Source organism: Ornithorhynchus anatinus, chromosome 1 (genome assembly GCF_004115215.2).
Source record: "Ornithorhynchus anatinus isolate Pmale09 chromosome 1, mOrnAna1.pri.v4, whole genome shotgun sequence".
Lineage (NCBI taxonomy): Eukaryota > Metazoa > Chordata > Mammalia > Monotremata > Ornithorhynchidae > Ornithorhynchus > Ornithorhynchus anatinus.
In genome coordinates, this window is record NC_041728.1 from 173534441 (window position 1) to 173560868 (window position 26428).

The 26428-nt window shown below is 43.6% G+C and overlaps 1 long non-coding RNA gene across 1 annotated transcript; it reads left to right on the forward strand.

Annotated features, from left to right (window-relative positions):
* Positions 1-1777: 1777 nt before the first annotated feature.
* LOC114807372 lies at positions 1778-25221 on the forward strand. Its single transcript, XR_003755460.2, has 3 exons — positions 1778-1940; positions 24553-24620; positions 25133-25221. It is a non-coding gene; the product is annotated as an uncharacterized LOC114807372 (long non-coding RNA).
* The last annotated feature ends 1207 nt before the right edge of the window (positions 25222-26428 follow it).

Below are 26428 nucleotides of genomic sequence, written 5' to 3' on the forward strand. Positions count from 1 at the left end.
CCCATCTTCCTCACCAATCCTGAAGCTGCACTTATCCTTGGCACTGTCCTTAATAATAATAATAATAATAATAATTACAATTATTATGGTATTTGTTAAGAGCTTACTATGTGCCAGGCACTGTACTAAGTGCTGGGGTGGATATAAGCAAATTAGTTAGGACACAGCCCCTGTTCCAGTCTCACAGTCTCAATCCCCCATTTTACAGATGAGGAAACTGAGGCACAGGGAAATGAAGTGACTTGCCCAAGGTCACACAGCAGATAAGTGGCAGAGCTGGGATTAGAACCCATGACCACTTTACTCCCAGGCCCGTGTTCTATTGACTACGCCATGCTCCTTCACACTGTCCACTCTGGATTCAGACTCCTGTCAAATCCTGTCTGCTTGTCTTCCGCAAAGTTTCCAAGATCTGCCCCTTCAACCAAATGACCATCGAGCTGGTCCAGGCATTTTTCATATCCCGGCTTGACTATCGCCTCACTGCCTCCTCACTGCCCTCCCTGCATCCAGTCTCTCTCCTCTGCAGTCCACAGTTCACTCTGCTGCCCAGGTGACTATTCTGAAAGTTTCTGCAGACATTTCCCACCTCTTATAAACCTCCAATTGTTACCCATTCCCTTCTGCATCAAGTAGAAAGACCTCATCATTTGGTATCTGACAATTACTCTCCCTTGATTCAAAGCCTTATTGAAGACACATCTCCTCCAAGAGGTCTTCCCTGGCTAAGCCCTCCTCTCCCCTTCTCCCACTCCTTTCTTGTCACCCTGACTTGCTCCCTTTATTCATCCCTTGGCCTAGCTCCACGGCACTTAGGTACATATCTGTAATTTACTTCTTTATATTAATGTCTGTGTGTCCCTTCCCTCTGCCGAGTACACTGTAAGCTCATTGTGTGCAGGAAATGTATCTATTGTTATATTGTCCTCTCCCAAGAGCTTAGTGCAGTGTTTTGCATACAGTGACAACTCAAAAAATATGATTGAGTGAATGAATGAAGTATCAACAGGTTAAGCTCTCTCCATCCTACTTATCCACTTTTTCCCACTACACCCCAGCTTGTATTTTGCACTCTATTCATTATGCTTTGTTCTTGCCTCTCTAACTGTTGGCCTCTTCTTGACCACGTTCTTCTTCCTGCCTGGAATTCCCTCCCTCTTCTAATCTGACTGATTATATCTCTCCCCATCTTTGGAGCCCTCCTAAAATCACATCTCATCCAAGAAGCCTTCCCCAGTTGATTTCTAGTCTCTTCAGTTTTTATTTCCACAGCTGCCTCTCAGCACCTCTTCGTCACCTAAGCAGCATGGCACAGACATGGGAGTCAGAGGACTTGGTTTCTAATCTCAGCTCTGCTACTTTTATGCTGTGTGACCTTGGGAAACAAAATTGACTTTACAACAAGTGCCATGGATAACTGGTTGTTTTTTGTTTGTTTCTGAGGTACTTGTTAAGCTTTTACTTTGTTCCAGGCACTGTACTAATGGTGGAGATAGATACAAGATAATCAGGTTGGACTCAGTTTTGTAGTGAGTCCACAACAAACTGCTTTTTTAGTGACTGTTTGTGATCTCATGAGCAACAAAGAAGAGACTGGGGAGGTACTGATGGGTTCTATTTGAGACAGGTGATTGTGGGCACGGAGCATGGAAGGAGGTGGGACTTTCTTTTCCTGTTCTACCCAGTAACGGGCCTGGACCAATCAATGGCTGCTACATAGAGCCACAGCTGTGATGCTCAAGGCGCATAAAAGGCAGTTGCTCTGTATCACAAGGGAGTATCTGGGGGTACATAAGGAGAAGGTAGCAAAGAAATAAAGGCATGCAGAGAAGCAAGAAGGGAGCATTGTGATAGCAACATTTGACAGCAGCAGAGGGCAGCAATATTTGGAAGCAGGAAGAAGAAGCATCGGCAGAATGGGCTCCTTTGATCACAGACTGGTATTGAACCCTTTGGTGGTGGAGTGAGTGTATGTATGTGTTGTCACTCCCTTACATGTTGGTAAAACTAAGTTAAAAAACTTTCCCCAGTAACCTTGGTGATCAGAAGTGTGGTGTGAACTCTGCTGTGTCACTAAGGCTCCCCAAGTCAAGGAAGGTCCTGGTTAATTTAAACCTGGGTCTTGTGACAAGTTTCTGTCCCACATGTAGCTCACAGTCTAGGAAGGAATAGATTTAATTCTCAATTTCCAGATGAGGTAACTGAAGCACAGAGAAGTGGAGTGAATTTCCCAAAGTTACACAGCAAAGTAACAGACCTGGGATTAGAACTCAGGGGCTCTGACTCCCAGGCCTGTGTTCTTTCTAGGAGGCTACACTGTTTACCAGTGTCTTTCTAAGATAATTTACCATATTAGAGGTTATTTTAACTGCTTTGGATTGCATAAATGTTGCTAAGGTTAAACTTTCACAGTTTATCTTAAATTGCAAGTTATTAAATGGATGAACATCCCATTACAATCTCTATGACAGCCTCCTCATTGGTGTCCCTATCTCCAGCATCTCCTCTCTTTGGTCTTTACTGCACTCCATTTCACAGATAATCTTTGTAAACTGTTGTTTGGTTCACAAATCTTCACCTTTCAGGAGAATACTCAATATTCCATACTCTCTGGCACCAAGAAGGCTTTTCAAATTCCATTAGATGAACCCAAGAAGATATATAGTTGTAAAGCAGAATGTTGTAATTTATATCTGGAAAGAGCCAAGATCACAGAGTAACAGATTTTGATTAGTAGACCAGATTTTCTGTCTCTGGAAAACTTTTTGGAAGAAGTGGAGCTTAGTGATATTATTCTTCCCCTAAGCAGAAAAACTTTAGGGAACTAAGCTGGACTTAATAAGAATTGAAATGGGTGTGGATCTTGAAATTCAGAAAAGTGAAGTTAGCTGTAGCTATCATCTCAACACCTGGTGAGGAAGGAATTCACAGTTCATTATGCCCTGACTTTGTCAGAAAATAGTACTTCAAGATCGCTTATCACATAGCCAGGTATTTTTTTAAAAAAAAACACCTTTTTTTTTTTTTAAAAAAAAAAGGTATTTAGTGCTTTCTATGTGCCAGTCACTGTATTAAGCATTAGGATATACAAAATAAATCAGGTTGAACACAGTCCTTGTCCCACCTGGCGCTCACCACCTTAATTCCCATTTTACAGATAACTGAGGCATAGAGAAGATGTACTTTGATTGTGGGCAGGGTCGTATGTACCTATGTACTGTAGTGTATTCTCCCAAGTGCCTGGTACAGTGTTCTGTATACAGTAAGCACTCAGTAAATATAAATCAATGGTATTTGAGTGTTTACCAAATGCAGAGCACTGTATTAAATAGTGGGACAGTAAAATACAACAGAGTTGGTGGACATGTTCCCTGCCCACAAGGAATTTTCAGCCTAATGGGGATGACAGCCATTAAAATAAATTACAGATATCTACCTAAGTGCTTTGGGGTTGAGGGTAGGGGTGGATATCAACTGTGTAAAGGATACAGATCCAAGTACATAATAATTATGGCATTTGTTAAGCACTTACTATGTGCCAAGTGCTATTATAAGTGCGGGCAGGGAGGGGGAATATAAAGTAATCAGGATGTCCCACGTGGAGCTCACAGTCTTAATCCCCATTTTACAGATGAGGTGGTAGGCACAGAGAAGTGAAATGACTTGCCCATATTCACCCAGCTGATAAGTGGCGGAGCTGGGATTAAAACCCATGACCTCTGACTCTCAAGCCTGTGCTCTTTCCATTGAGCCCCGCTGTTTCTCTACATAGATGAAGCATTTATTTATAGATTTATTGTCATTGTTCTTTTCTGTCTCCCCCGATTAGACTGTAAGCCCGTCATAGGGCAGGGACTGTCTCTGTTACCGATTTGTACATTCCAAGTGCTTAGTACAGTGCTCTGCACATAGTAAGTGCTCAAATACTACTGAATGAATGAAGCAGAAGTGAGAGGGAGGATGAAGAAGTGGGGGGAAAGCATCTTGAGAGGGATGTGACTTTAATAATCATTTGAAGGTGGGGAAAGCGATGTTCTGTCATACATGAAATAAAGGGAGCTTCAGGCCAGAGGGAGGATGTGGACAAGGAGGAGCAGGGTGGTGTACCAGAAAGAACTTGGACCTTGTAGTCAGAGGGCCTGGTTTATAAACCTGGCTCTACTACTTGCCTGTTCTGTGACCTTGGGCAAGTCACTTCACTTCTCTATGCCTCAGTTTCCTTAACAGCAAAATGTAGATCTAAAACCTGTTCTCCCTCCTACTTGGACTACGAGCCCTATGTGGGACAGGAACTGTTTCCAACCTAATTTTCATTTAGCCCAGCTCTTAGAACAGTGCTTGACACAGAATAAGCACTTAATGAATACATAATTATTACTAATTATTGTTATCAAGGGTGGGTGGTGAGAGATTGAGGTATTCATTCAGTCGAATTATTTGAACGCTTACTGTGTGCAGAGTAAGGTTGGCATTATAGGAGCAGGCTGGCTTGTACTAGGAGGTCACCAATTTATTGATTAACAGGGAAGTGTAGCAGATTTGGTTAAGCCCATAGTGATGTATAAAGTTCAAATAAAATTGAACAATGCCTCTGGTCAGGGATCCTGCCTATCTGGTCCATTGTCTTATACTCTCCCAAGTGCTTAGGACAGTGTTCCACAAACAGTAAGTACTCAGTAAATACCATTGATGGATTGAAATGAAAATAATAGTGATTTTAAATAATACCTTTATAATTTTCAGAGGACACTATATTAATGACTTTATTTGGCCTCAGAATATTCCATGGAGAGAGGGTGTCAGGACACAATCTTGCCATGAAGAAAATGAGGTTGAGGTTAAGTGAGCTGAGCCAAGGACACACAGCAACTTGGTTGTAGCAGTTGTAGAAACCTAGAGGAACCAAATGTGTAGGCTGGGATGTAGTAGGAAACCAGTGAGGTATGGTGATTGACCAATCAATTATATTGAGCAATTACTGTGTTCAGGGTACTGTACTAAACGCTTGGAAGAGCACAGTATGAGAACTGCTAGATATTTCCTGCCCATAATGAGCTTAGAGCCTAGAGGGGGAAACTAACCAATATAAGCAAATAAATTGTGGATATGTACATAAGAGCTGTAGGGCTGAGGGAGAAAATCCAAGTACAAGGACTATGCAGAAGAGACTAGAAGACGAGATGAGGGAAGACCTCTTGGAGGAGATGTGCTTTCCATAAGGTTTTGAAGGTGAGAAGAGTGTCAGATGTGAAGAGAGGTTCTAGTCCAGAGGTGCGACCTAGGCAAAAGGTCGGTGGCAAGATGGATGAGATCGAGGTATTGAGGGTAGGTTGGCATTAGAGGAGTAAAGTGTGGAAGGAGTGAAGTGTGGCAGGCTGGGTTATAGTAGGAAAGCAGCAAGGTGATTGAGTGCTTTTAAAGCTGATTTAATAAGGAGTTTCTGTTTGCAGAGGTGGATTGGAAACCACTGGAGTTTCTAGAGATGAGGAGAAATGTGACTTGGACGTCTCTCTATAGAAAAATAATTTGGGCAGCAGAGTGAAATATGGATTGGAATGGGGAGACACAGACGGCAGGGAGTTCAGCAAGGAGGATAATAAGGATGTCCTTGGTTTAATGTTGTGACACTTTGGTGGTAGGGGATGAGTTGATAAAGGCCTTTAAAATGGTGAAGAGCTTCTGTTTGAAGTGGTCGATGGACAACCACTGGAAGCTCTTGAAGCCTGGGGAGCTGTGGACTGAACAGTTATTTAGCAAAATGATCTGGGCAGCATAGTGAAGTATGAGCTGGAGTGGGGAGAAACAGGAAACAGGGAGGTCAGCAAGGAGATGGATTAAATAATCAAAGCAGGGTATGATAAGTGCTTGGATCAGCATGGTAGCAGTTTGGATGGAGAGGAAAAAGCAGATTTGAGTGGTTAGGAAGGACAGAACAGATTGAATATGTAGGTTGAATGAGAGAAATGAATTGAGGATAATGCCAAGTTTACAGGCTTGTGCAATTGGGAGGATAGTGATCTCATCTACAATGATAGGAAAGATGCAGGGAGGACAGGGTTTGGGTGGGAAGATGAAGTTATGTTTTGGATATGTTTAATTTGAGTTGTCAGTGGGACATCCAAGTTGAGATGTATAGAAAGCAGGAGGAAATGCTAGACTGCAGAGGAGGAGAGAGATAGGAATTGGAGAGAAATTTTAAGAATCATTCACCTAAAGATAGTAATCTAAACTATGGGTGTGATTGAGTCCTCCAAAGGAGTGGGTGTAAATGGAAAATAGAACGGGACCCAGAACTGAGCCTTGAAGGACTCTTGGAGCTAAGGGGAGGGAAGCAGAGGAGAGCCTGTAAAAGAAAGTGAGAATGAGAGGCCAGAGAGATAGGGGAGAATCAGGAGAGGACAGTGTCAGTGAAGCCAAGGTTAGATAATGTTTCAAGGAGAAAGGTGTTTATACACAATGTCTAAGGCAGCTGAGATCGAGGAGGATTAGGATGGAGGAGAGGCCATTGGATTTGTCAAGAAGAAGTTCACTGTTGACCTTAGGACAGTTTCCATGGAGTGAAGGGTATGGATAGATGGATTAGAAGGGGGGGTGGGGGGTCAAGGAGAAAATTGGAGAAGAGGAACTGGAGCCAGCAGGTGTCGACAGCTCGCTTAAAGATTTTGGTAGGAGGGAGATGGAGTGAAAACTGGAGGGACCAATGGAGTAAAGGGAAGGTTTTGGAGTGGGGGGGATAGGGGAGATATGAACATGTTTGAAAGCAGAGGGAAAGAAACCAATGGAAAGTGAACAGTTGAAGATGGCAGTCAGAAAGGGAAGAAGGTGGCAAGCCCATTGATAAAATCTGAAGGGAAGAGGTGGAAGGCACAGGTGAAGGGGGTCGGTTTTGAAAGGAGAGCAATCTCCTCTTGAGATACTCCTGGGAAAACTGGGAGAGTTGAAGGGGGTGCCAGAGATGGGAGGGCCTGAAGAGGAGCAGGGAAAACTTTAGGGAAATCGTACCAGATGGTTTCAATTTTATCAGTACGGTATGCAGCCAGGTCATTGAGGGGAAAAATGGAGGTGGGGGAAGGGGAAAGGAAGTTTTGAGTGAATTAGACATTTGGAATAGTTGGCAAAGAAAATGGGTATGGGAGTCAAAGATGGAGAAGTATTTTTGTTAAGGGGAGTGGAAGGCAGAATTAAAGCAGATAAAGATGGATGAGCTCAGCTGTGCGTTTCACCAGAAGAACTCCACTGTTTGAGCTCATGAGCAGTGGTAGTGGACTGTGGAGGTGATCTTGGATTGCAAGTTAGTGGCACGAGATCAGTGGATGGACAAGAGAGTTGTTTACTAGAGAGGGCAGTGTTGATGGCATTGATTTGTGTGTTAAGAGAAAATAGTTTGTATATGGAGACCAAATGGGGCATGATGGCTTTAGAAAATTGGAGGGGGTCTGCTACTATAGTAGGTCAGTGGCTTGAGGGGGAGGATGGGTGGGGGAACCGAGGGCTTAATGGAGAAGCCTCTTAGAGGAGATGTGATCTTAATAAGGCTTTAAAGGTGGGTAGAGTGGTGTGATCTGTCAGACATGAAGCCGGAGGGTGTTCCAGGCCAGAGAGAGGATGTGGGTAAGAGGTTGGCAGTAGGATAGACACGATTTAAATACAGAAAGAAAATAGGCATTAGAGGAGTGACGTGTGGGTTCGGTTGTCATAGAACAGTAAGGTTAGGTCGGAAGGGAAGAACAGATTGAGTGCTTTAAAGCTGTTGGAAAAGAGTTTCTATTTGAGGAGATGGGCAATCACTGGAGGTTTTTAAGAGATGGAGAGGTACTGAAGGGTTGTTTAGAAAAATGATCCAGGCAGCAGAGTGAAATATGGACTGGAGAGGGGAGAGGCAGGAAGTAGGGAGTTCAGTGAGGAGGCTGATGTAGTCTCAAGGTGTGATGTGATTCGTACTTAGATCAGCAGGGTAGCAATTTGGATGGAAAGGAAAGGGCAGATAAGAACCTCCTAAATGCCAAAATACTGTGTTAAATGATGGGATGGAATCAGGCAATCACATCAGGCATTGACTCAGTCCTTAATGGGTCTCAGATTCTGACCAGGATTCAGTGAATATGCTCCAAAAGGCCCATTATGCACGCCTGAAAATTGTTCCCCAGGCAGAACCAAGACCAGGTATAATGTTTAATCTCAATTACAACTAGAACGATGGCAAGAAAAGATGCTAATAAAAGAAAATGGATGGAGATTTCCAGCTGCATAAACTCTAGGATTCATTAAGAGGTAAAGAAACCACTCACCATGTGATCAGGCCCTGTCCTAGAGCACATGCATAGGCATCTTTTCCTTTAAGCCCTATGCTTGGGAGGGGAATGGGAAAGGTTGGAAAATGAAATAACACCAAATTTGATTGCTTGATCCCATTTTCCCATAAAAAGCAGAGAGCAAACTCAACCCATGTCCTCGTTAGGAAGAGGAGTATTTATTGGTGGGACAGAGACTGTGTCCAACAGGATTACCTTGCATCAATCCCAGCACTTAAACAATACAGGGCCAAGCATTGTATTAAATTGAAACCCCTGTTTGGTACAGTGCATGGAACTGATTGCTTTGAAGTTCAAAATTAGGAAATGACATGGCTTCTGTCCCCAAGAAGCTTACACCATAGGGAGACCAACCAAAATATTTATAAGTAGTGTCATCATAGTATATAATTGAGTTTATACACAAGAGTCCTGAGGATGGGTATAAAGTAGATCATAATCAATAAATTGTATTTATGGAACACTATGTGCAGGGCACTGTACTTAGCGCTTGGAAAGTATAACAGGCACATTCCCTGCCCACAGTGAGCTTGCAGGCTAGAAGAGGAGACAGACCTTAATATAAATAAATTATGGATTTATACATAAGTACTGTGGATCTGGGAAGTAGGTGGTGAATAAAGGGAGCAAGTGACTCCGAAGAGAGTGGGAAAAGAGATGAGGGCTTAGGGAAGACCTCTTGGAGGAGATGTGTCTTCAATAAGGCTTTGAAGTTGGGGAGAGTAATCTGTTGAATATGAAGAGGGAGGGCATTCCAGGCCAGAGGCAGGATGTGGGTGAGAGGTCATTTGGTGAGATAGATGAGTTCGAGATACACTGAGAAGGTTGGCATTAGAGGAGCGAAGTATGCGGGATGGGTTTTCAATCTCCTTTTAACAAATGAGGTAACTAAGATCCAGATAAGTTAAGTGACTTGCCCGAGGTCACACAGCAGGCAAGTGGAGGAGCCTGGATGAGAATTCAGATTCTCTGATTCCCAGGCTCAAGGTCTTTCCACTAGCCACACTGCTCCTCATAACCCATGGTTTGGATAGTGGGGGGTTGGGAGCTAATAGGGGAAGGCTTTATTGGAAGAGGGGGGACTTTGAAGAGGGTTTTGACTGTGAAGGGAGCTGCCATGTACAATTGAATACATTCAGTAAAAGCTCAATAAATACTACTGATCCACTCCCTCAAAACATAGTGATACACAGAATGAGGTTCCAGTGAGCCCCTTACCCAGCAGTTAGTGGCCTGGTGATGGGAGCTGACTTCACTAGGAGGGTTGCACCATCTTCTTGTAGGTCGGGGTTAGGTCACTAATCTCTGGGGAGATATAAGAAGCAGCATTGCGTAGTGGTTAGAGCCCTGACCTGGGAGTCAGGTCATGGATTCTAATCCCAGTTTGGCCACTTGTCTGCTGTGTGACCTTGGGCAAGTCACTTCACTTTTTTTGGCCTCAGTTACCTTATCTGTAAAATGGGGATTGAGACTGTGAGCCCCAAATGGGACAGGGACTGTGTCCAACCTGTTGTGCTTGTATCGACCCCAGTGCTTAGTAAGGTGCCTGGCACATAGTTAAGTGCTTAACAAATACCATCATCATCATCACCATATAAGGTGAGAATGAGTTCTTACTGAGCTTCTGGCCAACTACAGGAGTTAAGCACAAATAAAACACAAAGGACGCATGAGTAAGTGACACAAGTCTAATCCATTCAAAAGTGGGTTGACCGAACATGCCAGGTTAGCTGGGACAGTCTGATTACCTGTAGGTGATTATTATCATTAAGTGCCACCGAGTCATTTCTGATTCATAGCGACTCCATGGATATACTCTCTCCAGAACGTCCTGTCCTCTGCCTTAATCCGCAACCTTTCTAATGGTTCTTCCGTTTATTGTTATGGTCTCTATCCAACTAGCTGCCGGTCTGCTTCTTCCACGTTTTCCCTGGACTCTTCCTAGCTTTGGTGTCTTCTCCAGAGAATTAGTCCTCCTGATTTATGTATCCAAAATATGTTAATCTAAGTCAAGTCATTTGACCTTCCAAAGACCACTTTGGTTTAATTTGCTCCCAAATCCATTTGTTTGTTTTTTGGGCAGTTCATAGTATTCACAAAAACCTTCTCTAACACCGGATTTCAAAAGAATCGATGTTCTTTCTATCCTGTTTCTTCAGTGTCCAGCTTTTGGATCCATTCACTGTCATTGGAAACACCATAGAGTTGACAATTTGTATTTTTGTGGCAATTGTTACATCAACACACTTCATGACTTTTTCCAGGCTCATCATAGCAAATCTTCCTAACATTAATCTTCAGCGTATTTCTTGGCTAGATGATACCAGAAATTAAATGAACCCTTCCAGAGTATATACTGAGAGCTTACTGTGTGCAGAAAACCCTGTACTAAGCACATGGGACAATACATGACAATAGAGTTGGTAGACGTGATCCTTGTCCACAAAGAGTTTACAATCTGTAGGTTACAAAGTAGATTCCAAGGATTGGGACTGAACTGGTATGAACTGGTCATCCTGCTTTACCTGACCTCCTTTGCCTTCCCTTATTCCTTACTTATTTTAAATGCTTGCACATTCCCCTCATTAATAATATTGGTAATTAAGAGCTTACTATGTGCCAAGCACTGTATTAAATGCGGGGGTAGATACAAGTAAATCAGGTTGGACCCAGTCCCACATGAGGCTCACAGTCTCAATCCCCATTCTATAGATGAGGGAACTGAGGCACAGAGAAGTGGAGTGATTTGTCTGAGGTCTCACAGCAGACACATGGAGAAGCTGGCTTAGAACCCATGACCTTCTGATTCCCAGGCCCATGCTCTATTTGCTATGCTGCTTCTCTAGACTGTGAACTCTTTGAGGGCAGGGAATGTTTGTCAACTCAATTGAGTTGTTCTCTCGCAAGCTCCCAGTATACACAGTGCTCAGTGAATACCATTGATTGAATGGTTGATGTCTGAGCTGGAACATTATCGGTTTGTGGTGTTCAGGCTGTAGCACTTGTAGAATGGTCATTCCAGTGTTCTGAGTTTCTTCTTCCACATTTCTCCCCCCGCCCCACCACACACCCAACTATGGCTCTCAGGCCCAGTTGTGAAAGAGAAGGTAGACACAAGCAAAACATAATGTTCCAACATCTCTGTTCTCAACAACAACTCTCTCTAGAAAAGAGCCACAAGGACATACATGATGGAAAATGGAAATCTCTGATTTTGAGATCATAATTTAGTACCGGGGAGGGGGAAGGTTGAGTGGAATGGTTAGAGAGACATTGTTATCCTTTAGCCCTTTCTTCTTCAAGATAAATAAGCCCAATTCCTTTTCATTTTTCTTCCTGAATGGGTAGAGCCTCCTCTTTTTAACAAAACTCCAGTGGATATTCTAATGAGGGATTTGCCAAACCTTTTCTTCTTTTGGAAGGCAAATGGGGCTAGGACAAGTCCTTGAATTGCGGTTTGACTCAAAAAAAAAAAAAAAAAAAGACAAAGCAACCACTGTATCTGCCCCCATTTCACATCAATTCTCCATGATCACTCAGTGGATGACAGCCTATCTGAGGTGCCGCCTTCACCATCTGCTAAAGCTGGCTCCCTACTAGTTAACTTCAGCTGTGCTTTTCACAAGCAAATGTGACCTGCTCTGTCTGCGGACCAGCTGGGCCTGGTGGTGGAACTAGTTTAGAAAACAGAAGAAACAGTTTCCCTTTCCTCCTGCTTTCAGACCTGCCTCAGGGCCTTTGCTTCTGCCAAGAGTTGTGGCCTAGTGAAAGGAGCATGGGTCACTAGGAGTCAAGAGACCTGGACTTTATTTCCAGCTCTGCTACTGGCCTGCTGTGTGACCTTTGGCAAGTCACTTAAATGCTCTGGGCCTGTTTCCTCTTCTGAAAAATGTGGCTAGAATTCTTGTCCTCCCCTAAAACTTAGAATAGGAGCTCCATGTCTCATCTCGTAAACTCCTGGTGGGTGGGAAATATGTCTGCTATACTATAGTGTATGCTCTCAAGAGCTTAGTAGAGTGCTCTGCACATAGGCGCTCAGTAAATATGACTGAGTGGCAGATTATCCATATCTCTACCAGTGCTTAGCACAGAGCTCTGAAAGATAGGTAGTATTTAATAAAAGGAATAATAGTACTAATCACAGTGATTATTATTAATGGAGTCAATTTAGAAGTATCTGGCTTCTAAGAGGGAGATTTTGTGTTTGTTTCTTAGGGGAGATTTGTAGTGAGAGGAAGAGGAAAAGAAAGATGGAAGGTCCCAGATGACTGCTTTTCTGGTGAGACTTCCAGCCTGGGCTGGGCGATACAACAGAATCTGGAAAGTTACGATTCGACTTCAGTAAGGCTGACCTAAGTCAATCAATCCGTGGTATTTATTGAGCGCTTACTGAGTGCAGAGTACAGTACTGTGCTAAGTCCTTGGGAGACTTCAGGTGACTCAAATTCCTCTTGCTCCAATCCAGATGAGTGATTCATCCCTGTAGTTTCTGGGGACCTCTGTGGTGAGAGGGGTTTACACGGGACTTGCCTGCCCTGGGAAAGATATGTTATCTCTTCTAGGTACCAGAACCTTTCATTCGTTCATTCAATCAATCATATTTATTGAGTACTTACTATGTGCAAAGCACTGTACCAAGAGCTTGGGAAGTACAATACCACAACATTCATTCATTCAATAGTATTTGAGTACTTACTGTGTGCAGAGCATTGTACTAAGTCCTTGGGAGAGTACATTACAACAATAAACCCATTCTCTGCCCACAAAGAGCTTACAGTCTGGGTGGGGGGAGACATTTATTAATATAAATTAAATTACAGATATGTATAAGCGCTGTGGGGCTGGGAGGGGAGAACAAAGGGAGCAAGTAAGGGTGATGCAGAGGAAAGGGGGGGGTAATCAGGGAAGATCTCTTGGATATGTACCTTCAAAAAGGCTTTGAAAGCACGGAAAGTAATTGTCAGCTTTGAGGAGGGAGGGCTTTCCTGGTCAGGGGCAAGAGATTGGCGGCGAGATAGGTAAGATCGCTCCCTCTTCTCCAATTCCACCTCTACAGGATCTTCCCAGCCTGCCAACGTTCAGTCTTTGGTGATTTATTACATACCTTTAAATTATATATTATGTTACTTATATTAATGTCAGTCTCTCTATCTGGACTGTGAGCTCATTATGGGCAGGGAATGTGCTTACTGATTCTGTTGTACTGAACTCTCCCAAGCACTTGGAACAGTGCTCTATACATAAGTGCTCAATAAACAACACTGAGAGGAAATCCAGCTCCATGAGAGCAAATGAAAGAGGGTCGTCCCTGACTAGAGCTGTGGGAAAGGAAACTTCTATCCTGGGGCTGTCTATTTGTGAGGGTTGAGCACCATCTAATGAGAAAACCCTGCCACTTCAATCTGTTCTGTTTCTGGACCAACAAAATTGTAAGAGGGAAAAGGATGCTGTCATCAGGTGGATAGGCTGGCAACAGAGGAATGGGAGAGAATCAAGGACAAAGATTCAAGTTTACTGCGTGGAAGGAGGCAATGGTAAACCACTTCCGGATTCTATGGATACACTACCAGAACAAATGCAGATGGAGATGGGGCGTTCTGGGAGAGATGTGTCCGTAGTGTCTCTGTGGGTCAAAGACAACTAGACAGCAGAAGACATCAGGTGGAAGCTGATTCGCTCCATGGGTAGCTGAATCTCTCTCTTCTCTGGTCAGTAGGGATGGTATTTTTTTGGCAGCCACTGGGTGCAAAGTACTAGATGAAGTACTTAACCCCCAGAAACATAAATAAGGGAAGAACAGAAGAGAATGAATATGGGGTGAGTAGAGAGACACAAGGAAGAAGGTGAAAAGGAGAGGCAGGAGTAGCAAGCAGGGTGTGCTGGAGAGGGTTGAGCTGAGGGATGAGGGAAAAAGCCTCCTGTTGGATCCAGGAGAGGCAGGACATCACTTTGCCCATTAGTTAATGGTATCTAACAAGCACCTTACTGTGTGACAAGCCCTGTACTCACCGCTTGGGAAAATACAATTCAGTAGACATGCTTGCTGCCCACAAGGAGTTTGCAGTCTAGAGGGGGAAAACAGACATTAAAATGATGGGAAGTAGTAGACCATAAAGTATTTCAGAGGAACATTTTTTTTCTCATTTGTCATTGTAGTTCTGCAGTTGATCCATTGGTAAGACCCCGGCCCTGGGAGTCAAAGGACCTGGGTTGGTTCCATGATGGGTAGGTGCTTTTTGTGGTACAAAACACTGTTCAGCTAAATCTTTCAAGGTGATATGACAAACCAGTGTTTTTTAATGTCGCCTGATGGATCGGCTCATGGCTTAATACCCGTCACCTGATCCTCCCAGTAGGAGGAGGTACCCACGGTTTCCTCCAAAACAGAAACGTATGTGGATGAGCCTGGAGCTGACCCCTGCAGTAGGTTGAGGGGGTTGGGGAGGGGGGGATCCCAGTCTGGACCGCCGAAGCCGGGAGTCTCCTAACTCCTTTGGAAAGGATTGTGCTGCCTGAGGTCTGTCTCCCCGCCTTGTGAGCCCGGAGCAGGGGGAAGCAGGAAAACATCTGCACTTCTCCAGACCCCAGAACCTCTGGTCCTGGTACCATGGAGGTTAGAGGAAACAAAGTAAGCCACATGCACCATTTAAAAAACAAAAACCACCAAAAAACGAATTCCCTGGAGCCAGCTGTGGTCTGAGGCAGGAGTGACCCCACACACCAGGGATGCGGCTGCCGTTACCTGGCCCAGCGGAGCAGTGTAGGGGGTGGTGCCAGCCTGGCATCAGATTGTATCATATGATTGGCAGAGGGAGGAGGTGCCATGTTGGGTCGTAGTTCAACCTCTTCTACTAAGGATTGGTAGAATGGCTAGGACACCCAGACAAATTCAAAATCCAAACAAATGCTTCTTTTGCAAATCTCACCCCTGTTGAGGTCCCCCTGGGTTAATAATAATGACATTTATTAAGGGCTTACTATGTGCCAGGAACTCTTCTAAACCCTGGGGTAGATACAATATAAGTGGGTTGGACACACTCCTTGTTTCACATGGGAGTCACAGTCTTAGGGGAAGCAGTGTGGCTCAGTGGAAAGAGCATGGGCTTGGGTGTCAGGGGTCATGGGTTTGAATCCCAGCTTTGCCACTTGTCAGCTGTGTGACTGTGGGCAAGTCACTTTTCTCTGTGCCTCAGTTCCCTCATCTGTAAAATGGGGATGAAGACTGTGAGCCTCACGTGGGACAACCTGCTTACCCTATATCTACCCCAGTGCTTAGAACAGTGCTCTGCACATAGTAAGTACTTAACAAATACCAACATTATTAATCCCCATGTTACAGATGAGGGAATTGAGGCACAGAGCGGTTAAGCAACTTGCTCAAGGTCACTCAGCAGACAAGTGGTGGAGATGGGATTAGAAACCATGACCTTCAGATTCCCAGGCCAATGCTCTATTCACCAGGCCATGTTGCTTCTCTATGCAGAGAAGCTCAGGGTTCTAAGCTCAGTTCTGCTCCTTGTCAGGTGCATGACTCTGACCAAATCACTGTACTTCTCTGGGCCTCAGGTTCATCATCTGTAAAATGGAGAGAGAAATCTCTTCTCTCTCTCTCCCTCTTAGGCTGTGAGCCCCATGGGGGAGAGGGGTCTGTGCCTGACAACTATCTTGTATCTATTCTATTTAGATAGTGCTCTACAGATATAAACTGCTTAACAAATACCACCCTTATGATTATTGTGAATGCCAATCTGAGATTCAGAAGTCCTGGATCCTGGTTCAATTACACCCTGGCTTGATGGGTGACTCTTGGAAAGACAATTAATCTTTCTGACTCCTTAAGGGAGTGAATGATAAAGCCTGAGGCTTTAGGTCTGTTCACTGAAGAATTAAGGCTAAATAGGGCTTACCTTAGGCTTTTAGTCTCCCTGAGACAGGGCAAAAATGTTCAACTCCCCATCCTGGTCCTTCCCTTGTCAGTAGGGTCTGCTGTGTTTTCTTATGACATTCTGCAGGAATATAATGCAAACTGTCTCTCCCCTCCTCCAGATCCTTGCACCCTCCTCCCACCACACACCCAACCCCGGCTGCCTCCCACCAGACTCCTGTTTTCTGCACAGGTGTCACTTGGTCTTTTCCATAATTTCTTTTGAACCTCTGCTTTCTGGCAGCAACCTTCCCTGCCATGCGACCAGAGATCACTGACTCACTGTGCGGTTCAACTTGACTGCTGTAATTTATCTCTTGATATTAATGTCTGTCCCTCTAGACTTTAAACTCATTGTGGGCAGAGAATGTGTCCATTATATCGTTATATTGTACTCTCCCAAGCACTCGATAAATATGAGCCTTTGACTCTCTCACCCTGTCTTCCACAGGAACTCTCCTTGTTGTGACTTTCTCTAATATGCTCCTTTCTACAGTTTAGGTTCAGCTTCTGGATTCCACATTTTCTGTTTTTGGTGGCACTGTATATAATTTGACTCGCTTGCCTTGCAGGACCCAGTGTCTTCTCATGTTTTTCCAAGGAAGTTGTGGTGTCAATCAGTGGTATAGATTTGTGATTCTATAACTGTTCTCCCTCCTGTTTAGGCTGTACATCCAAGGAGTGCTTAAGTACCACAATTATTATTCACCCGGAAAGAGAATAATAGGCTATTCTTGCAGACAAAAAAAATCATGTCTACCAATACTGAATGCAGTTCCCTGCCTACAGTAAGCACTCAATAAATGCCATTGATAAATTGACAAAACTGAGATCAATGCATATTTTTAGACCTGATTTATCTAATAACTCTCCCCACATTCAAAGCCTAATTAAAAGTCCATCTCCAAGAGGGCTTCCCCAACTAAGTCCTCATTTCCTCTTCTCCCATACCCACTATATTTTCTTGAATTTGTGCTTGAATTTGCACCTTTTTATTTCACCCCTCCCTCAATCCCACAGCAATTATGTACATATCCATAATTTGTTTATATTTTCTGCCTCCCCTCAGAAGTGTAAGCTCAATGTGGGTATGAAACATGTCTACCAACTCTGTTATAATGTACTCTCCCAAATGCTTACTACAGTGCTCTGCACATAGTAAGTGCTCAATAAATGGATTGGTATTTATTAAGTAGCTTCTATGTGGCAAGCACTCCACTAAACCACAGCTAGATAATCAGATAAGAAATAGTCCCTGGACCACACGGGGCTACCAGTCTGAGGAGGGAGAAGAAATACTCCCATTTTATAGACGATCTGAGACACAGGCCTAAGGTCATAGAGAAGGCAAGTCTCCCTACTCTTCCATACAAGCCTCTCTAGCTCCACATCCTAGCCCAACTCCCTTATCATTTCATCAACACAAATCTGTCAGTTTCCCTTCTCTACAGGCTCTGTTTCCCCATCCTTATTGTTAACCCTTTTTGTTCCCCCAAAGAGAGCAACCCGACCTCTATTTCCTTTTTTTCTTCCTTCTCCACTTTTTTCCATCCATCCCAGTTTACAAAGCAAGGCCGCTCCTACCTCGCTTTTGGGAACAACACACTTCAACAGTTCCTGCGAAGGATGTGGCTGGATCTGTCAGCCACCCTACCCATAGTGGGAACACATTCTATTCTAATCATGGTATCAGAAAAGGTGGAGAAGAAAGCACCTGGTCTTTATTTTTGTTATATTAACTTCTCCTAACAGGATGGAACGCACTTTACAACACATTTTCTAAAGTTCTGTGAGCCTAGTCTGTGTATTCTCTTGTGTAATGGTCGTATTGCCACCATATGTGATTGTGTGTGTGTGTGTAAGAAAGAAATAGTTAAACAGAGAATAACAGGAAGGTCATGGCTTGTATTATATATTAATGCAAAGTATGGTTTTGGTTAGCCAGCTGAGGCCAAGGACCATATTTTATTCTTTTTTTGATGCTCTGACAGAACCTAGTAGCAGCAGTCCTCATAGAATAGATGCTCCATCAATACGATTTGAGTGGGGGGGTGTTCTCTTGCTCACCCCAACCCTATCATAGAAGTAGTATTAAGTGCTTACAGTGTGCAGACCACTGTACTAAGTACTGGGAGAAATACACAGGTGGGAATTAAGCTCAGTTCCTGTCCCTCTGGAGGCTCACAGTCTAGTCACAGTAATACTTTTTTGAACGCATACACTCTGTGTACCGTGCACACACTAAGAGCTTGGGAAAGTGCAGCAGACATGCAAGACATGTCCCTTGACTAACAGTAGCTTTCACTCTTCCTGAGGGGTGCTGGGGAGAGGATATTTTATTTATAACGATGTCTGTTTATTTGTATTGATGTCTGCCTCCCTCCCCCTTCCCCCCGCCCCCGACTGTGAGCTCACTGTGGGCAGGGATTGTCAATCTTTATTGCTGTATTGTGCTTAGTACAGTGCTCTGCACAAAATAAGCACTTGATAAATACAATTAAATGAATTGAATCATTGAATGAGGCATAGAAATATTTGCAAATAGTGGAATCAAATTAATAATTGAATGCACAACCAGCATGACCTAGTGGAAAGAGAATGTGCCTGGGAGTCAGAGGATTTGGGATCTTTTCTTGGGATCTGCCTCTTGCCTGCCGTTTGACTTTTTGCGGCTCAGTTTCCTCACCTGCAAAATGGAGATTCAGTAACTGCTCATCCTCCCATTTAGACTGTCAGCGCTGGGTGGGATAGGAACTGTGTCCTATCTAATTGACTTGTATCTACCTCAGTGCTCAGTACAGTGCTTGGCCCCTAGTAAGAATTTAACAAATACCACGATCATTACAATTGAATAGTCAAATAGAGAAGCAGCATCACCTAGTGGATAGACCCTGGGAGTCAGAAGGACCTGGGTTCTATTTCTGGCTCCACCACTTGTCTGCTCTGTGATCTTGGGCAAGAGACTTCACTTCTCTGTGCCTCAGTTATCTCACACTGAGACCCATGTGGGACAGGGACTGTGTCCAACCTGATTAACCTGTATCTATCTCAACGCTTAGAACAGTGTCTGACATGTAATAAGCACTTAACAAATACCATTAAAAAAACAGAACTATATGCCCAGATGTTGAGGGTGGATGTAAATTAGTTTTTGGAGGTGGTTATAGAGTTGATATGACTTGGGCTTTGGGGAGCTAATCTGGGGTGACTCTTTTATTCATTCAATCACTTACTGAGCGCTTACTATGTGCCGAGCACTGTACTAAGCGCTTGGAATATACAATTTGGCAACAGATAGAGACAATCCCTGCCCAACAATGGGCTCACAGTCGTATTTGTTGAGCGTTCACTGAGTGCTGCTCAGGGGATGATGGCTTTGCCAGTGACTTTACGGACATTCAATTTAGACCACACTGAATATTAGGAAACACTGTAGAGAATGTTCTGTCCTGGTAGAAATTGTCTGTTATGATAGAGATGTCATGAGTTGTTTAATGAGCTTGTAGGGTGAATGTTTTTTTTTCCTACCTTTTTAAAATTCTATGATTGAGTCACATCTAATGCGGCTTAGCCCACCAGGCCTCCAAATGCTCTTCATTCCTTGTCATGAAAAAAATTGATCAATGAAAACAATGTTAGCAGACTCCAGATGATTTTAATCCCAGGATGTGTTTCAGGATTTATCAACTAATATTCAACTCTGTGCCAGCTCTTTTCCCTCTCCCTAACCACTTTTTTCTTTCTTGTTAAATTGCTTAGTAACTTTCTAAAATAAGCACTCAGCCATGGAAGGAAAAATGGAGCAAAGGATTTTTATTTTATTAAATGTCTACATTTCTTCCCACCTTATAACTAAAATGTCCTATCAGCAGAGAACATAACAAATAGAGACAGGTTTAAACCCAAGTCCTTAATTAAAATGAACAAAAAAAAGAGACCCCTTTGAAAATTGAATGGGGGAGATTGAACAAAACTTACAAATTCCCCTAGTTAGAACAGTCTTCCTAAGGTCATCTTTTCCATCCCCCCTGTCTCTAGGAAAAATGACCTCCAAGTCATCCCAGATAAATGAGCATCTTTTCTGGAGAAGGATATTCCTTAACCTACTTTGGAAGCCTGGGACAAGATTGTCAGCATGCCATCAGGGAGTTCTACTTTGGTTCTAACCTATATCTGTTTTGCAAATTCAGTCCCCAGCTGGGATTCTGATAGAAAAGTGGTAAGACTTAATGGACAGAGCACTGGGCTGAGGGCCAGAAGACCTGGGTTCTAATCCTGACTCTGCCACTTGTCTGCTGAGTGACCTTCAGCAAGTTGCTTATCATCTTTGTGCCTCAGTTTCCTTATCGGCAAAATGGGGATTAAATACCTATTGTCCTCCCTTAGAGACTGTGAGCCCCCTCTTAGGGTTGCGCCGGGAGAGTTTCCAATACTCTACCAGTCTCAGCTCTGGGAGGGAAAGTCAAGCAGAGGCATTTCCATTCCATTCCTAACTTGGGCAGTGGCTAGCGAGGAGGAAGACAATCTGCTACAAGTCAAAACTCACCTATGCTGGGCAGCAGCGGCGTGGGAGAGATTCGAGGGTGGAAACTTGAGTTTACTGCAAGGAATGAGGCAGTGGTAAACTACGTCTTGATTTTTACCAAGTAAACTCTATGGATCCACTACCAGAAGGATTGCAGATGGAGAGTGGGGCGTTCTGGGAGAGATGTATCTGTGAACTAAGCCCTGGGGTAGATATAAGGTAATTGGACTGGTTACAGTCTCTGTCCCATAGTGGGTTCACAGTCTTAATCCCCATTTTACAGATGAAGGAACTGTGGCACAGACAAGTGAAGTGACTTGCCCAAGGTCAAACATCATATAAGTAGTGGAGTGGCACATGTGCATGCGCATATGAGTGTTTATGTTTATTCATTTATACTAATGTCTGTCAAAAAATTGTGGTATTTAAGGGCTTACTATGTGCGAGGCACTGTATTATGCACTGGGGTGGATGGATTCAAGTAAGTCGGGTTGGGCAGAGTCCCTGTCCCAGCTGGGGCTCACAGTCTCAATTCCCATTTCCCAGAGGAGGGAACTGAGGCTCAGTGAAGTGAAGTGATTTGCCCAAGGTCACACAGCAGACAAGTGGCAGAGCCAGAATTAGAACCCATGACCTTCTGACTCCCAGGCCAGTGCTCTATCTACTGAGCCATGCAGCTTCTCAAGTCTAGACTGTGAGCTTATTGTGGGCAGGGATATGTCTGTTGTACTCTTCCAAGGGCATAATAGAGAGCTTTGCACACAGCGCTCAATAAATACGATCGAATGAATGGTGTGGGACCTGGTGAATATTACAGTATAGGCCCTGCTTACCATGGAGACTTCATCCACCAGGATCCATCTCTTGGCTCCCTTTTGGGAGAACTGGGTATACCTGGGTTCTCCCTGTTTCATTTCCCCTGTCCCCCAGTCCTCGCATTATACAAGGAGCTGATGTGGGGGATGGGGAGATTAGTCCCCAAGGACACATTCCTAATTTTACTGGGATTTACTACCAGGTTTACTGGGCATAATAGAATACTAACATTTATTATACTTGTTTACTATGTGTCAGTCTCTGTACTAAGTGCTGGGAAAGATGAAAGATAGTTGATATAATCCATGTCCCAAATGGGGCTCACAGTTTTCAGGCCCATTTTACAGATGAGGGTACTGAGGCACAGATAAGTGACTTGCCTAAGGTCACACAGCAGACAGTAAGTGCTTAACAATTTCCATATTATTATTATTAAGTGCCAAGCACTGTTCTAAGCACTGGGGTAGATGCAAGTTAATCAAGTTGGAAACAGTGCCTGCTCCACATGGGGCTCACACTCTTAATCCCCATTTTTCAGATGAGGGAACTGAGGCTCAGAGAAGTTAAGGGACTTGCCCTAGGTCACATAGCAGACATATGGAGGAGCCGGGATTAGAACCCAGGTCCTTCTGACTTCCAGGCCTGAGCTGTAGTGAGCGTGGAAACAGAACTTCCTTGGCCTCGCCTGGACTGTGAATCATTCTGTTATGCATGGAGGGAAAAGCTGCTTGTGGCTGTTCCAGTTGAGATTTGCACATTGATCCAATCATACAAGATCAAGACTGACCTTTCCAGCCTCTGTGGGGTGGGTCTGGCTTGAGGAATTTGGATCGGGGTGGAGGATTTTAGATTTTGGTCCTTTGCCTTAGTGTGAAGACCCTATTACTCCCCATTACCCCCTAATTAGCAACTCCCAGTTCCCCACCTGTTCTCCGCCCACACAGCCAAGTTTTTCGCTGGGTGTGTTTTTCAAACAAATACCTCATCTTGTTTCCTTCAGGGATTCTAGAACATTTAAAATTATGAAACAAAACAAAAAAACCCAACGGGGTTGTCAGGTTGTACTTATATAAATGTCTGTCTCCTCACTCTACACTCTAAGGTCTTTGTGGGCAGGGAACATGTCTACCAACTTTCTTGTACTGTACTCTACCAAGTGCTTAGTACAGTGATCTGCACACTGCAATTGAAAGATTCACTGATCCTGTCTGGGAATATGAATTAGAACTGTCAAGGAATCTGTCTAGACTGTAAACTTGTAATGGGCAGGGAACGTGTCTGCTAATTCTGTTGTATCATGCTCTCCCAAGCGCTAAAGCATGGCTTAGTGGAAAGAGCCTGGGCTTGGGAGATAGAAGTTGTGGGTTCTAGAAGCAGAGTGGTTCAGTGGAAAGAGCCCAAGCTTGAGAGTCAGAGGTCATGGGTTCTAATCCTAGCTCTGCCGCTTGTCAGCTATGTGACTTTGGCCAAGTCACTTAACTTCTCTGGGCCTCTGTTACCTCATCTGTAAAATGGAAATTAAGTCTGTGAGCCACATGTGGGACTATCTGATCACCTTGTATCCCCCCAGTGCTTAGAACAGTACTTTGCACACAGTAAGTAAGCACTTAACAAATACCACCATTAATCCCGCTTCTGCCACTTGTCAACTGTGTGACTTTGAGTAAGTCACAACTTCTCTGGGCCTCAGTTTCCTCATCTGTAAAATGGGGATGAGGTCTGTGAACCCTGTGTGGGACTCCCTGATTACCTTGCATCTATCCCAGCTCTAAGAACTGTGCTTTGCACATAGTAAGTGCTTAAATGCCATCATTATCATTATTACAATTTTCTGCATAGAGTAAGCGCTCAATAAATACGATTTGACTGAATTGGCTCCCTTTCCCCACAGAGGTTGGCCACTGGTTGCCACTATCACAGCTGTCACCCCACCAGGAGTAAGCTGTGCAGATTTTAAAACCCAAACTTGATCTTGCCTCTATTTTTAATTAGGAAAGATGAAATTCCTGGCAAAGGCTGCAACCTTTGTCATCACCCCACCTGCCCCCCAACCCAAGCCAATCAGAAACTGTCAGTAGTAACCCCAGTCAGAGGAAGTGACCCCTAAATTCCTCATAAAACAATGCTGCCAACCCGTAGAATACAATCAAAGAAGATGTGCCAAGGACCAATCATTTAATCATATTTATTCTTGTACTCTCCCAAGTGTTTAGTACAATGCTTTGCACACAGTAAGCGCTCAATAAATACAACTGAATGAGTGAATCTATTGAGCCCTTAATGTGTGCAGAGCACTATTAAACCCTTGGGAGAGTACAATATAACAGTAAACAGACACATTCCCTGTCCACACAAGCTTACAATCTAGAGGGGGAGACAGACTTTAATATAAATCAATCAATCATTTCATAGTCCTTTCAACCTTAGCAAGGCACACCTTTTTTATGTATCTGCTCTTTCCACCAGACTACAAAGACAGTATAGATGCGAGGGAAGCAGTGGCCTAGCGGAAAGGGCCTGGGAAGTCAGAGGATCCTGGGTTCTGATCCCGGCTCTTCCAAAAGCTTGCTGTGTGACATTGGGCAAGTCACTTAACTTCTCTGTGTCTCAGTTCTCCTGTTCTCCCTCCTACTTAAACTATGGGCCCCATGTGGGATAGGGACTAATTAGTGTCCAACTGAATTAACTTATATGTACCCCAGTGCTTAGAACAGTGTTTGACTCATAGAGAGCACTGAACAAAATACCAGAGGGAGAAAAAAAAAAACCTGGACCTCAGCTCACCTTCCCTCATCCATTCCTGAATTGGAGGGAGGGACACAATAAGCAGGAGGAATCTTTATTTCATTCTTTGCTTCCAGTCAGCAGTTATCCTTCCCTTCATGTAGAGTTTTGTTAAACCTTCACACAGCCACAGGTGCAGTTGCTAGATTTATTTAATTATAGTTGTATGCCTCCATGGTCTTTCCCTACAGATAACATTCTGAATCTCCCCGCCCCAGAAGAGTCAGCCTTGTTTCTTCAAGACAGTTCTCTGCAAACAGTAAGCACTCAGTAAATACCATTGATTGTTTGATAGTATATTGGAAATGTCTTAAGGACTAATGCTGCCTTGGATTTCTATATAGACTTCCTTCCTGAGACCTTAAAACATGCTTCCACATATTTTCTTATTTTATCCTCACTGATTTTTGAAAATCAGGGTTTTTTCGGGGTGAGCTAACATATTTTAGCTTCACATAAGGCAGAAACCACTTAACAGTATGTTATCTTAGTGTGTCAAATGGGAAGCAGGGAGTAGTAATAATACTAGTAGATATAGTAGTAATAATAATTAAGCACCTAATAAATGCAATTTGTTATACTAAACATTTGGGAAAATAGCATAGATGTAGGAGACAAAATCCGCACCCACAAGGAATTTACAATCTGGTGAAGATGGGCATGAAAAAATGTACAAGCAGTGGAATCAGAAAAAAATAAATATAAACACATACATATGTATGTGCACACACAACACACACACACTGAATACCTGTTTTTCTTTCTCCTTAGACTGAGTCCTGTGTGGTGTTGACTGTGTCCGACCTGCCTGTAAATATATACTTTAGTCCTTAGCTCATAATAAACACATAAAAATTTCATTATTATTTTTTTACACTACTCTAGCTTTAATAGAGGAAAAATGGAGTTGTCATCTGAAAGGCAAAAATACAGTTAAGTAGAAGGACATTTGGAAAAGCTAAATATCTTTCTATTATGGTATTTGTTAAGCACTAACTACATGTCAAGAGCTATCTCAGTGCTGGGGTAGGTTAATCAGGTTGAACACTGTCCCTGTCTCACATGGGGCTCTCCATCTAAGTAGACGGGAAGATGGATATTAAATCCCCATTTTACAGTTGGGGAAAATGAAGCCCAGAGAGCTGAAGTGACTTGCCCAAGATCACACAGCAGACCATTAGTAGAGTCAGGATTAGAACCCATAGCGCTTAATTCCCACTCCTGTGCTGTTTCCTCTAGACAGCGCTGTTTCTCAGATGCCTCTTCTCTCTCTTTCTTCCCTTCTTCCATCTGTCTTTCTCCCACTCTCTTTCCAGCTTTCTCTCTTTCTCTCTCTTCCCCTCTCTCCCTCCCTGCCTCCCAGAAGCTATCCCTGAAGTGCGGTTGCCTGGGACATTCGGCTAATGGTGGAAAGCCTCTTAAAGAACCTTTTTCTCCTTTCCAAATCTGGAGGTGGAACAGTGTGGCCTGACCCACTGGTAAGTGGCAAAGTCAGGATTAATATTCAGGTCCTCTGACTCCCAGGTTCGTGCTCCTTCCGCTAGACCAGGCTGCTTCTCTATTCATAATGTACTGCCTAGGAGTCAGAAGGTCCTGAGCTCTAATCCCGGCTCATTCACTTGTCTATTGTGTGACCTTGGGCAAGTCACTTAACTTCTCTGCGCCTTGGTTACCTCATCTATAAAATGGGGATTGACTGTTAGCCCCATGTGGGACATGAACTTCATCTAACCTGATTAGCTTGTATCCACCCCAGTACTTAGCATTGTACTTGGCACATAGTAAGCATTTAACAAATATCACAGTTGTGATTATGATGATGATGATGATTAAAAGCTTAGCCCCTGCCTCTGGGTGGGAAGTTCTAGGTTTTTGTTGTTCAGGTCCAGCACCCTGCCCTACATTATATATATTTTTTATGAAATAACATTCCAACTTTTAGAGTTCATTGTAAAATCTGCAAACTGTAAAACTTCTCACTTACCTAAAAAAAAAAAGTCCTACCTATTCTACACTTGTTGATATCCCATTTCCTTCCTAACCATCTCCATGTACTTTTCTCTAGCT